Source organism: Gavia stellata, chromosome 28 (genome assembly GCF_030936135.1).
Source record: "Gavia stellata isolate bGavSte3 chromosome 28, bGavSte3.hap2, whole genome shotgun sequence".
NCBI lineage: Eukaryota > Metazoa > Chordata > Aves > Gaviiformes > Gaviidae > Gavia > Gavia stellata.
In genome coordinates, this window is record NC_082621.1 from 7,097,276 (window position 1) to 7,108,453 (window position 11,178).

General features: G+C 53.1%; 1 pseudogene; it reads right to left on the bottom strand.

Moving 5' to 3' along the window:
• Positions 1-8,254: 8,254 nt before the first annotated feature.
• Positions 8,255-10,111, bottom strand: LOC132319409 (feather keratin Cos2-3-like; annotated as a pseudogene).
• Positions 10,112-11,178: the final 1,067 nt, after the last annotated feature.

Genomic DNA, 11,178 nt, shown 5'->3' on the forward strand with positions numbered 1-11,178 from the left:
CACGTGTGTGTAACTGCTGTGCTGTGCAGGGAACTGTGTTGGGGGGTAGATGGTGTATCGGGGACCTGCCTCTGCTATGCTTGCCCTCGGGTGCAGGCCATGCCCCTTCATGCTGGGAACAGTTGGGAAGATGAGGAGGAGAAGGTCTTGGGCTGTTGTAAATGCTTTTTCTCACTCTATCCCCACTCCTGCATCCTTTGGGGCCACCTTCTGACTGAGCTTCTTTTCCCAGCACAGGGCTATGCAAAGCAGAAGGAATTCCCTTCTTCACAGGCTTGTGAGCCGCTGACCTCTCAGAGCCTCCAGCAGCAGCACCGGGCTCCTCACTGAGGGATAGCAGTGGTTGGGCTCCCCATCTGCAGGATGTGCTCTGAGGCCAAGGGGGCGTATCTGAGCAGAGATGCCGGAATGCAGGGCCTGATCCCCACTGGCTGTGGAGGTGCTGAGTATGTTTTCCTCAGCTCCAAGAGACGGTGACAGGAAGGGACCCACTGCCCTATGTCCCACCCTCCCCTTCCTCTGGGAATGGTGAAAGGTTTGCTTGTTCCCCCACCTCATTCTCCCCCAGCCAAGGTGCTGCCTTTCTTCCTTGGCAATACAAGACAATGTCCACCAATAAAAGGGGTATACGGAGGCAGAGGCTGGGAAGTGGAAAACTTTAATGACTCTGAAGAGAGAAATGAGTTCCCTTCTGGAGGAGGCTGCTGGTGGTGGGAGATCGCTGGCAGCTGCCCAAAGTCTGTGCCCATTGCCCATGGTGGAGATCCCACAGGGCATCCATCTGGCTGTCCCATGGAGGGATAGGGATCAGTAGATACCCCAGGTTGTCTTTGAGGGTCTAGTGAGCCAGAAGAACAGAAGACAGGGAAGAGATGGGAGGGAGTAGAGGCAAGGAAGTTAAACTTTGGCCGTTTTCAGAGAGTCCCAGCTGCACCTCTTTTGGAAGGGCAGCACCGGATGCTCAGCCTGCTGAAATCGATGGCTAGGAGCTCTGTCCTCAGTCCAGAATCTAGGTCTGGATTCCTGGGGATCCTGGTCTTGTCTGTCACCAGTGGCTTTAGCAGGGGGGACATCTGCTGCCGCAGTAGCAGCTGGTAATGCAGGAGAGGTCACAGCACCCAGAGGAGATGGGCACCCTGTCACAGCTGAGGATGCTGCCAACAGCAGCAGAGGTGGAGGATCCCACAATGGTGTTCCGTGGGAAGGAGCTGAGGATGGGGCCAGACAGTGCCACCACCACGGGAGGGGGCTCAATGACAAGAGTGGAGAAGGAGAAGCCGAGCACAGGGACATGTGAGGAACAATCTCCCATGAGTCCATCACCCCACCACGAGGGTTTCAAAGGCACCTGCTCAGCTAGGAGGTAGAAACTGGGCAGTGAGGCAAAAGGGTTTCTTGCCCTCATTCAGACATGCTACTGCAAAGTGTCACCAGGCCCAATGAGGCTGCTGGCTATTTCTTCAATTAAGAGCTCGCTCAGCCAACTCACTCTCTGAGTCAGACCCTCACCTGCCTTCAACCGCTCATGACAAGCAGAACCATGACCTAGCATAGGATGGAAGACCACACATCTGAATGACCAGAACAGGACATGGGGAAAGAGCTTCAGACTCACGTGGTTTCCAAGGAGAAGGAGGCAAGAGATGTGGACGAGAGAGTGAGGCATTGAGCTGGCTTTTTTGGTGGCCCTGACCTACCCCAGGCCCAGAGGCAGCTTCGACTGAAGTGACAATTTTCTACGGTGCTCATGATGAACAGAAAACATCCCAGCTAATGACATGATATGGGTGGCTGTTTTCCACAACGCTACCTTTTCATTTCCTGGCTAATGCCATACCCATTCCCTCATGGAGGCTTCTTCTGAGTGCTGGGATTGAGAGACCCCAGGATTTCTGGGGCAGGAATGCATCAGTGGCAGCAGAAGCCTCAGCTCAAGTGCCGGATGGGTGCAGTGCAAGCAAGGGATGTTGGCCTGAGGCAAATTGGTGGGGTTGCCTGTGGCTGCATTGACAGGAAGGGGCCCAGCCGCTCCCAGCCCTGCAATCCTTGGCTGGTCACAGAATCACAGAATCACAGAATAACTAAGGTTGGAAAAGACCTCTAAGACCATCAAGTCCAACCATTACAAAAAGAAAGAAAAAAAAAGTCCCAAACCAAAACAAAAAACCACACCACACACCACCATGCCCATCAAGACACGTCCCACAATGCCACATCCACATGCTCCTTGAATACCTCCAGGGAGGGTGACTTCACCACCACCCAGGGCAGTCTATTCCAGTGTGTTACCACTCCCTCAGTAAAGAAATTTTTCCTAATATCGAGTCTGAATCTCCCCTGGCGCAACTTGAGGCCATTTCCTCTTGTCCTGTCACTCATCACTTGGGAGAAGAGGTCAACACCCACCTCTCTGCAACCCCCTTTCAGGTAGTTGTAGAAAGCGATGAGGTCTCCCCTCAGCCTCCTCTTCTCCAGGCTAAACAACCCCAGTTCCCTCTGCTGCTCCTCATAAGACTTGTGCTCCAGACCCCTCACCAGCTTCGTTGCCCTTCTCTGGACGCGCTCCAGCACCTCTATATCTTTCTTGTAGTGAGGGGCCCAAAACTGAACACAGGATTCGAGGTGCGGCCTCACCAGAGGAATGATCACCTCCCTACTCCTGCTGGCCACACTATTTCTGATACAGGCCAGGATGCCGTTGGCCTTCTTGGCCACCTGTAGTGTTGCCTGGGGTTGTTGTGGCCAAAATGCAGAACGCGGCACTTGGCCTTGTTGAAATTCGTCCAATTGGCCTGGGCCCATCCATCCAGCCTGTCCAGATCCCTTTGCAAGGGCTTCCCTGTGTGAAAGTGTCCCTCCATCCCTCCCAACCTGCTCCAGTGTTCAATTGTGGCCAGCTTCCCAGTCAGGTGGGCTGCACTGCTGGGTTTCAATTCTCTTCCTCCTAAAGCTGTCCATATGCCTTTTGGACCTCTCCAAGGAGGGAGAAGCCACAACCTCTCTGGGCAAAGCGTGTCAGTGCGCGGTCTCCCTAGCCAGTAAACAAGTGTTTCCTGATGTTTCAGACAGAGCCTGCTGTGTTTCAGCCTGTGTCCGATAGAGCCAATGTCGGACAGCTCCAAGATGGACCCACCACTGGCCAAGGCTGAGCCAATCAGCGACAGTGGTAACGCCTCTGGGGTATTTAAGAAAGGGGAACAGAAACAGCCAGAGGAGAGGAGTGAGAATATGTGAGCGAAACAATTATGCAGCCACCAAGGTCAGTGAAGAAAGAGGGGGAGAAGGTGCTCCAGGCACTCAAGCAGAGATTCCCCTGCAGCCCATGGTGAAGACCATGGTGAGGCAGGCTGTCCCCCTGCAGCCCATGCAGGATAATGGTGGAGCAGATATCCACCTGCAGCCCATGGAGGACCCCACGCCAGAGCAGGTGGATGGTCCCAAAGGAGGCTGTGATCCTGTGGAGATCCCGCACTGGAGCAGGCTCCTGGTAGCACCTGTGACCCCATGGACTGGAGCCCACACTGGAGCAGGTTTTCTGGTAGGACTTGTGACCCCATGGGGGACCCATGCTGGAGCATTCTGTTCCTGAAGGACTGCACTCCGTGGAAAGGACCCATGCTGGAGCATTTCATGAAGAACTGCAGCCCATGGGAAGGACTCATGTTGGAGAAGTTTGTGGAGAACTGTCTCCAGTGGGAGAGACCCCACCCCTGGAGCAGGGGAAGAGCATGAGGAGGAAGGAGCAGCAGAAACAACGTGTGATTCACAGACCGCCCCCCCACCATTCCCTGTACCCCTGTGCCACTAGAGGGGAGGAGGTAGTGAAAATGGGGAGTGAAGTTGAGCCCCGGAGGAAGGGAGGGGTGAGGGGAAGGTGTTTTAAGATTTGGTTTATTTCTCATTAGCCTACTCTGATATGATTGGTAATAAATTTTAACTGATTTCCCCAAGTCGAGTCTGGTTTGCCCGTGATGGTAATTGGTGAGTGATCTCTCCCTGTCACTTATCTCGACCCACAAGCCTTTCATTATATTTTCTCTCCTGGGTCCAGCTGAGGAGGGGGAGTGATAGAGCAGCTTTGGTGGGCACTTGGCATCCAGCCAGAGTCAACCCACCACACCCTCCCTTGAGGTATTTATATATGCTGATAAGATTCCTCCCACCACCCTCGCCCCGCCCCCTCCCTTCTCTGTGCTGAAGAGTCCCAGATCTCTCAGCCTTTCCTCATAGGAGAGATGCTTCAGTTCATTCATCATCTTTGTGCCCCTTCATTGGATTCTCTCCAGTACTTTCATAGCTCCCTTGAACTGGGGAGTCTAGATCTGGAACCAGTACTCCAGGAGTGGCCTCACCAGTGCTGAGTTGAGGGGAACGATCATCTTCCTCAACCTTCTGGCAGCACTCCTCCCAGTGCAGCCCAGAACACTGTTGGCTTTCTTTGAGGCAAGGGCACATTGCTGGCTCATTGTCAACTTGGTGTCCAGCAGGACAACCCAGGTCATTTCCTGCAAAGTTGCTTTACAGCTGGGCGGTCCCCACCATGTACTGATGCATGGGGTTGTTCATCCCCAGGAGTAGGACTTTGCCCTTCCCCTTGTTGAGTTGCAGGAGGGTCCTGTCAGCTCATTTCTGCAGCCTCTTGAGGTCCCTCTGGATGGCAGCGTGATCCTCTGCTCAGCATGGGGCTTTTGCTAAAGAAGGGATGGACTATGTGGAAAAGATGTATCTGGTGCCTACAAATTAGTTCAAGCTGCTACAGGTGCTGCCATTACCCAGGGCAGTCATGAGGGCTGATATGGTCCACTCTTTGGATGCTGAAATGAGGGACATTCTCCACAAAGCAGGTTTGATGGCCTACAAGAAAGCTAAGGGGTGTACGGCTGCTCTTCAGAAATTCTTGGTACACAAGAAGCAGCGTGATCAGGAACGGGGGAAAATAACTCCTCTTTTCCAGCAGAAAACAAGACAGAGGTGGAAAAGCCGCTGCAGACTCCTGAGGACTCTGTTGATCAGAAAGCTCCAGATAATGTGCATCCATGGTACTGGGATAAATGCACAAATGCTCCTAGGTAAATTAGGGCAGCCCAAGCATATTTCTTGCTGGGAAAACCAGGGAAGTTTTGTGTACAAAGGAGATGGCATAAAGGGGTCCAGCTTTCTTGATTTAGTCCAATGTGTCCTTCAGACTTGTGGCCCACCTGACAAGACCTGAAGGCTGGAATGTTTTTCTGAAAGCCACGTCTGTGATGAATGTCCTGTCTTCTGTCACAGGTCATACAACAACCAGGGTCTCTGGAAACAGCTCGAAGTGCCTGAGGAGGGCCGAGACAGCACAGACAGCAGCTAGGAAGAGGAAGATCCATAAAACTCCTGTGAAGTTTACTGTTGAAATGAAAATATTCATAGAATCATGGAATCATAGAATGGTTTAGGTTGGAAGGGACCTTTAAAAGATCATCCAGTCCAACCCCCTCTGCCATGGGGATTTATACAATCTTTAAACTTTACTGTGTGTAGTGTCCATTTAAAAAACATGTTTGGTTGGGTTGGGGTGGACTGAGCTTAAAGAGCACACAGTCAGCCTTACAGTTGAGCTGTAAGCTTTATTTACAGAATACTTTTATGAAAATTACTGCAAGAGATGCCTGTCTGGGTCTTTTGAAATGTATTTTGAGTAGCTGTGGTCATGGGGAAAACTCCATCTTCATATTTCACAAAATGCATCTGCATCTGATCATTTTGTACTGGATTGTTGGACTACAGTTTTGAAACCTGTTCAAAAGTTAATCCCTTGTTATGGTGATGTATGACAAAGACACCATGATCCCCCCTCAGGCCATGGAGGGGGGATACTGCTGTTGCTTCCTCTGGAAAGCAAGAACCATAGCATTGTGTTTTAAATGGGCCATGATGCCTTCAGGAAAGAGAGCACTGTTTGGAGGGTATCCACAGGAGTCAAAAAACTCTGTGTGGTTCTGATGTGCCAAGAAACTTGCAAGCCGTTGCTCTCCAGGCTGGTGATGTGGATGCGTATTCACCACCACGCTCATCGGTCTTGGGGAAACACAGGCCCTAGGGAGCCTAGTTGCCCGGGTAAGTGCCTAGAAATGTTTCCCTGGTGTAAGGCTGTGGTTAGAAAAAACAAGAGAGCTGGTCCATCTCAGACTTCTATCTTAGAGAGCAGACAATTCCACCCCAGAAGCATCTATTGATTATTGCCATAATCTAGGCAACAGATGGGAGGTGTCAGTGCCAGGGTCAGAGCTGGGGCTGTGGTGCAGACCAAGGCCGGACTCAAGAGAGGATGAGGTGAAGGCTCCACCCAGTGACTACCAGGACTATCTAGGAGCCTGGCCAGGCCAGGAAGACAACAGTAGCCCAGGCCAGACACAGGCACAGATAGGGCAGAGCTGGGGCAGGCCTACACTAGGCCTGAGCTCTCATAGAGACGCTGAGCCAGGCGGCAAGCCAGAGCTGGGACCCATGGTTGCACTGGGTCTAGGTGGGCTTGGTCCTAATGCTCATTGCTGCTGTGTTACCACCTGACTCAGCATCGACGCCCACAGAACCTGGCCTGGGGAGCAGTGCACCCCCATCCTCGCCCCATGCAGGAATGACCCTGTCCTCCATGCTGGTCCTGTAGTGCTGACCGCATGTTGGGTCAGTGTGAGGGAAAACTCCCACACCACAGGGTCCCAGAGTCTGCAGATGTGGGAAGGCCCTGGCGTGTCTGTGGGAAGCAATGGTGCTGTGTGGAGCACAAGGGCCTCTTCAGCCTCAGGGCTCTGAAGGAGCTTGGTGCCTGGGGGAAGGCACCCCAACGTGTGCACTCTGGTTGGGCTGGTGCGTGCCCTGTGCCATTCAGGGACAGCTCATGGATCCTGCTGAGTGCAGTGTCACTGCAATGTCTCCACAGAGCTGGGGGTATCTCCTTTCACACAGCACTCTTCTGGACCGGAGCTGGGTTGTGGCACTTGTGGGGCTGTAGAGGTCCTGGGCCTCAGCAAAGCTGTGCCTGGGGAAGACAAGGCAGCACAGAGCAGGGTTGTGTGTTTGGGCACCAGTCACAGTCCCAGGGATGCCTTCACCCAAGGGGGTGTTGCGTTCAAAGGGACAGGGGACTCCAGCGTGTGGCCTGCTGTAGCTGATACCAATACTAACTTGTGAACACCTCAGCCTTACACAGGTAGTCAATAGGTGGCAATGCCAGATGCTGTGCTGAAGGGTGGTAGGGCTGCATGGGGAAGCTGTCCCTGCTGCCCATGCCCAGGCATACAGGCCATAGCCCCAAAATCGGGTGATGGAGGGGAGGGGCAGGTGGAGTAGGGACTGTGGGCCATGCCCAAGGCTATTTACCCGTTCTCAAATCCAGCCATCTTTTGGCAACATAGTTTTCTGAGCCTCCTTGCCCAGCACAGCTCCAGCCAAAGCAGGAGCACCACTCTTCCCCAAGGGCTTGTGGGACTGCTGACCTCCCTGGGGCCTCCCACATGCTCACAGTTCCTCTCTGGAAGACAGCAGTTGTCAGGATTCCTGTTCATATGATGTGCTCTGGGGCCAGGGGGATATTTCTGAGCAGAGACGCAGCAAGGCAAGGACTGATTGCCATGGGCAGTAGAGTAACTGGGGATGTCTTCCTCAGCTTCAAGAGGCAGTCCCTGAAAGAGGACTCACTGCAGTTTGTCCCACCCTCCAATGCCTCTAGGAGTGATGAAGGGTCCTCCTGTGCCCCCAACTAATGCCCCTCCAAAGCAAGGTCTTTCTCCCTCAGCAGTCAGTGTGCAGATGGAAAGACCACCTAAGGAACACAGGCAGGGTTGCAAAAACTTTTTAATGCGTCGAAAGAGGGAAATGAGGTCAGCCCAAGTGGAGGCCCTGAGTGAGGAGCAGGAGCAGTCAAGACTCTGTTCCCCTTTTCCTGTGGCAGAGTTGCCACAGGGCATCTATCGACCTGCCTCACAGAAGCAGACAGGCTAGCAGGTGGCTCCAGGCTTGTTTCTGGGGTCCTCACAGCAAGCTCTGAGGGGAGCACAAGAATACAAAGAAAAGAGAGAAAAAGGGTGATTGGAAGACAGGAACGTTAGACATTGGCCATGTTTTCAGAAGGCCCAGGCTGGCCCCTTCCAGTCTGCCCTTGCAGGACAAGCCAGAGGTGGTCAGCTGCTCCTAAAACAATGGCACAGAGTTTGATCCTGTGTCAAGCAGCATTTTCTGAGTTCCTGGGGGTCCTTATCTGAGGCCGTTGCCAGCATCTTTAGCAGGGGGGGCACCTCCTGCCGCAGTAGCGGCTAGTGATGCAGGAGAGGTCACAGCAGCCAGAGGTGATGGGCACTCCGTCACAGCTGAGGATGCTGCCAACAGCAGCGGAGGTGGAGGATCCCACAACGGTGTTCTGCGGGAAGGAGCTGAGGATGGGGCCGGGCAGGGTCACCACCACGGGAGAGGGCTGGATGACGACGGTGGAGTTCTGGCACTGCCTGACACAGGGCTCATTGCAGCTGTTGGCCAGCGGGGTTGGGCCGCAGGGCTGGCAGGGCCGGCACTGGTCATAGCAGGACATGTCTTGGGGCCTGAGGTGCACCTGGGAGAGAGGGCAGGGAGGGAGGAAAACATGGGCATGCGTGAGGAGCAGCCTGTCACCACACCATGAGGGAACCAAAGAATGTGCAGGCTGGGAGGTGGAGGCTGTGCAGAGACATATGAGGGCTTCTTGGCCTTGTCATACCAGGGCCCCAAAAGGTCTACTAGCTCCTATGTAGCTACTGCCTAGCCCCTGAGTCCAGAAGCCACCTCAGTACAGTCCCAGCTTCCCTCCATGTCTAACCTTCTCCCCACTTCCCTCTCCCATGACAAGCAGCCCCAAGATCTGGCATAGAACAAATCTGGAATCAGCTGAGAGGTCCACTGAAGTGAGACCTCCTTTTAGAGACAGCACAGAAGGAGACGGGGCTTCAGACTCACCTGACTCCCAAGGAGAAGGAGGCAAGAGAAGTGGATGAGAGAGCAAGGAGCTGGGCTGGCTTTTATCATGGCCCTTTACTGCCCCAGGCTGCCAGAGGCATTCCTTGTGGAGGTGATTATTTTCTGACAAGCTCACCTTGAATGGAAAACATCCCAGCTAATGCTATGGGCTGTGTTTTGGCTTCCTGAATTGCTGTCTTCTCATTTCCTGCTTTATGCCAGGCACATTCCCCGCTGAAGGCAGCCTTTCCGTGACAGGATGAGAGGCCCAAGCATTTCTGGAGCAAAACATGTCAGCGTGGGCAGAGGACTCATCTCACATGCTGGAGGAGTCCTGTAAAGGCAAATGATGTCAGCCTGGGTGACTCCTTTGGGGCTCTTTATCACCCTGTTGCCAAGAAGCGGCCTGGCTCCTGGGTTTGACCGTATCCCACCTAAATCTGCTTCCAGGAAAATTCTGCTGGCTGGTTTTGCCTGCTCCTGTTCTACACCAGGGAGGCAGCATGGGGCAAGATGTGGTGCAGGATCCTTTTCAGATCTCAGAAAGAAAGACCTGACAGCAAACGACAGAATAAAATGTCTGTTTTAGTAAGATAGAATAAAAAGACGAATATAGTTAGTGAGTAAACCTTCCATCCCCTCAGATGCTGGGAAACCTGTGCTTGTGCAGCATCAGATGGACCCAGGTAAATTTTCCCAAGACACACTGTGCAGATCCTGTCCAGGGAGAGCTTCTGCTTCCCTCCCATGCCATGGTGCCTTTTATTTTGTGTTACACAAAAAAAGAAAAGTACGTCTTCTCGAACACTCGAAGGTTATTTCTGCCATAACACCCACCAACGTGCAGCACAGGCTGACACAGGGCACTCCAGCAGATTCCCTTGCAGCAGCTACTCATGCTTATGTACAGGCCTCTCAAGCCTTTAGTGCAAGGCCCAATAGAGCAGATATGTCTTGCGCAAGATCACTGACTCCTTGAATACAATGTTTTCTTCAAAGCTCCCAGTACACCTCCCCTCTGTGCAGTCTCCCTGGGTACCCAAACAACACCATTAGCACATACAGGGCCTTGTCCTTCCCCTGAATGCTCCTCAGAATCCCTGCCAGAGCTGTCCCCAGGATATCCCCAGTTGAGTGCAAAGTCGGTCATGTTTCTGCGTGTGTCCTCTTGTCTGCACTTGTCTGCATGCTGGATTTCTGCAAGTGTTTTTGGGTGCAGAGTTTTGCATGCTTCCATGTGTGTGTTTGTGTGTCCCTCATCACGAGGGCATGCGCAGGTCACGGCAGGAGCACACTCCACTGCTCTGTCCATGAGCTCCACACAGCAGCCAGGGCCAGACAGAGCCTGAGTGCAGTTGAACAACAACAGAACAAACCTGGCAGAGAACTGCCCACAGCACAGGCACTGAAATGCAACCTTGTGTGTATCTTCAGCCCTCCTTTTCCTGCCACTGCAAAGCTCACACTGTTTTACTGCTGACTTCAGGCCACAACAAGGATGGTTTCACACCAGTTGGGATCCTTAGTTTAATGCAGTGTAACAACATTGGGAGTGCCTCAGCATGGCTGGAAGTGCCCCTTCCTGCCTCTCCAGGCCAGGACAGAGCTGCTCTCCCCAGTGTTACGGAGTTCAAAAGGATAGGCAGAGAGAAAGGCTGAGGAATCCTGCCGACCATGTGCTGGCCATCCCTGAGTGGATCTGTTTCCAATGCAGTGTCAGTGGTGTCTAGGGTGGGACACACACCCGCCTTGTGTGCAAGCCAATGCCAAATGTACTCATGGGTACATGGTGCTGTGTCAGGCAGGGGCTGAGACCTTGGACCGAATATGTACTGAATAAAAGGAACATGGAGCCCATGAGGACAGGTGCTCTGCTGGACCTCATACTCACCAAGAAGGAAGAGCTCATTGCGGGTGTGAAGAGCAAGAGCAGCCTTGTCTGCAATGACCATGAGATGGTGGAGTTCAGGATCCTGAGGGCAGCGAGGAAGGTGAATATCAAGCTCACAACCCTGGAATTCAGGAGAGCACACTTTGGCTTCTTCAAAGATCTGCTTGGAAGAGTGCCCTGGGATAAGGCCCTAGAGGGAACAGAGGCCCGGGAAAGCTGGTTAATAGCCAAAGATCACCTCCTCCAAGCTCAAGAGCAGCCCATGCCAACGAGGAGGAAGTCCAGAAAGCATGCCAGGAGGCCTACGTGAATAAACAAGGAGCTCC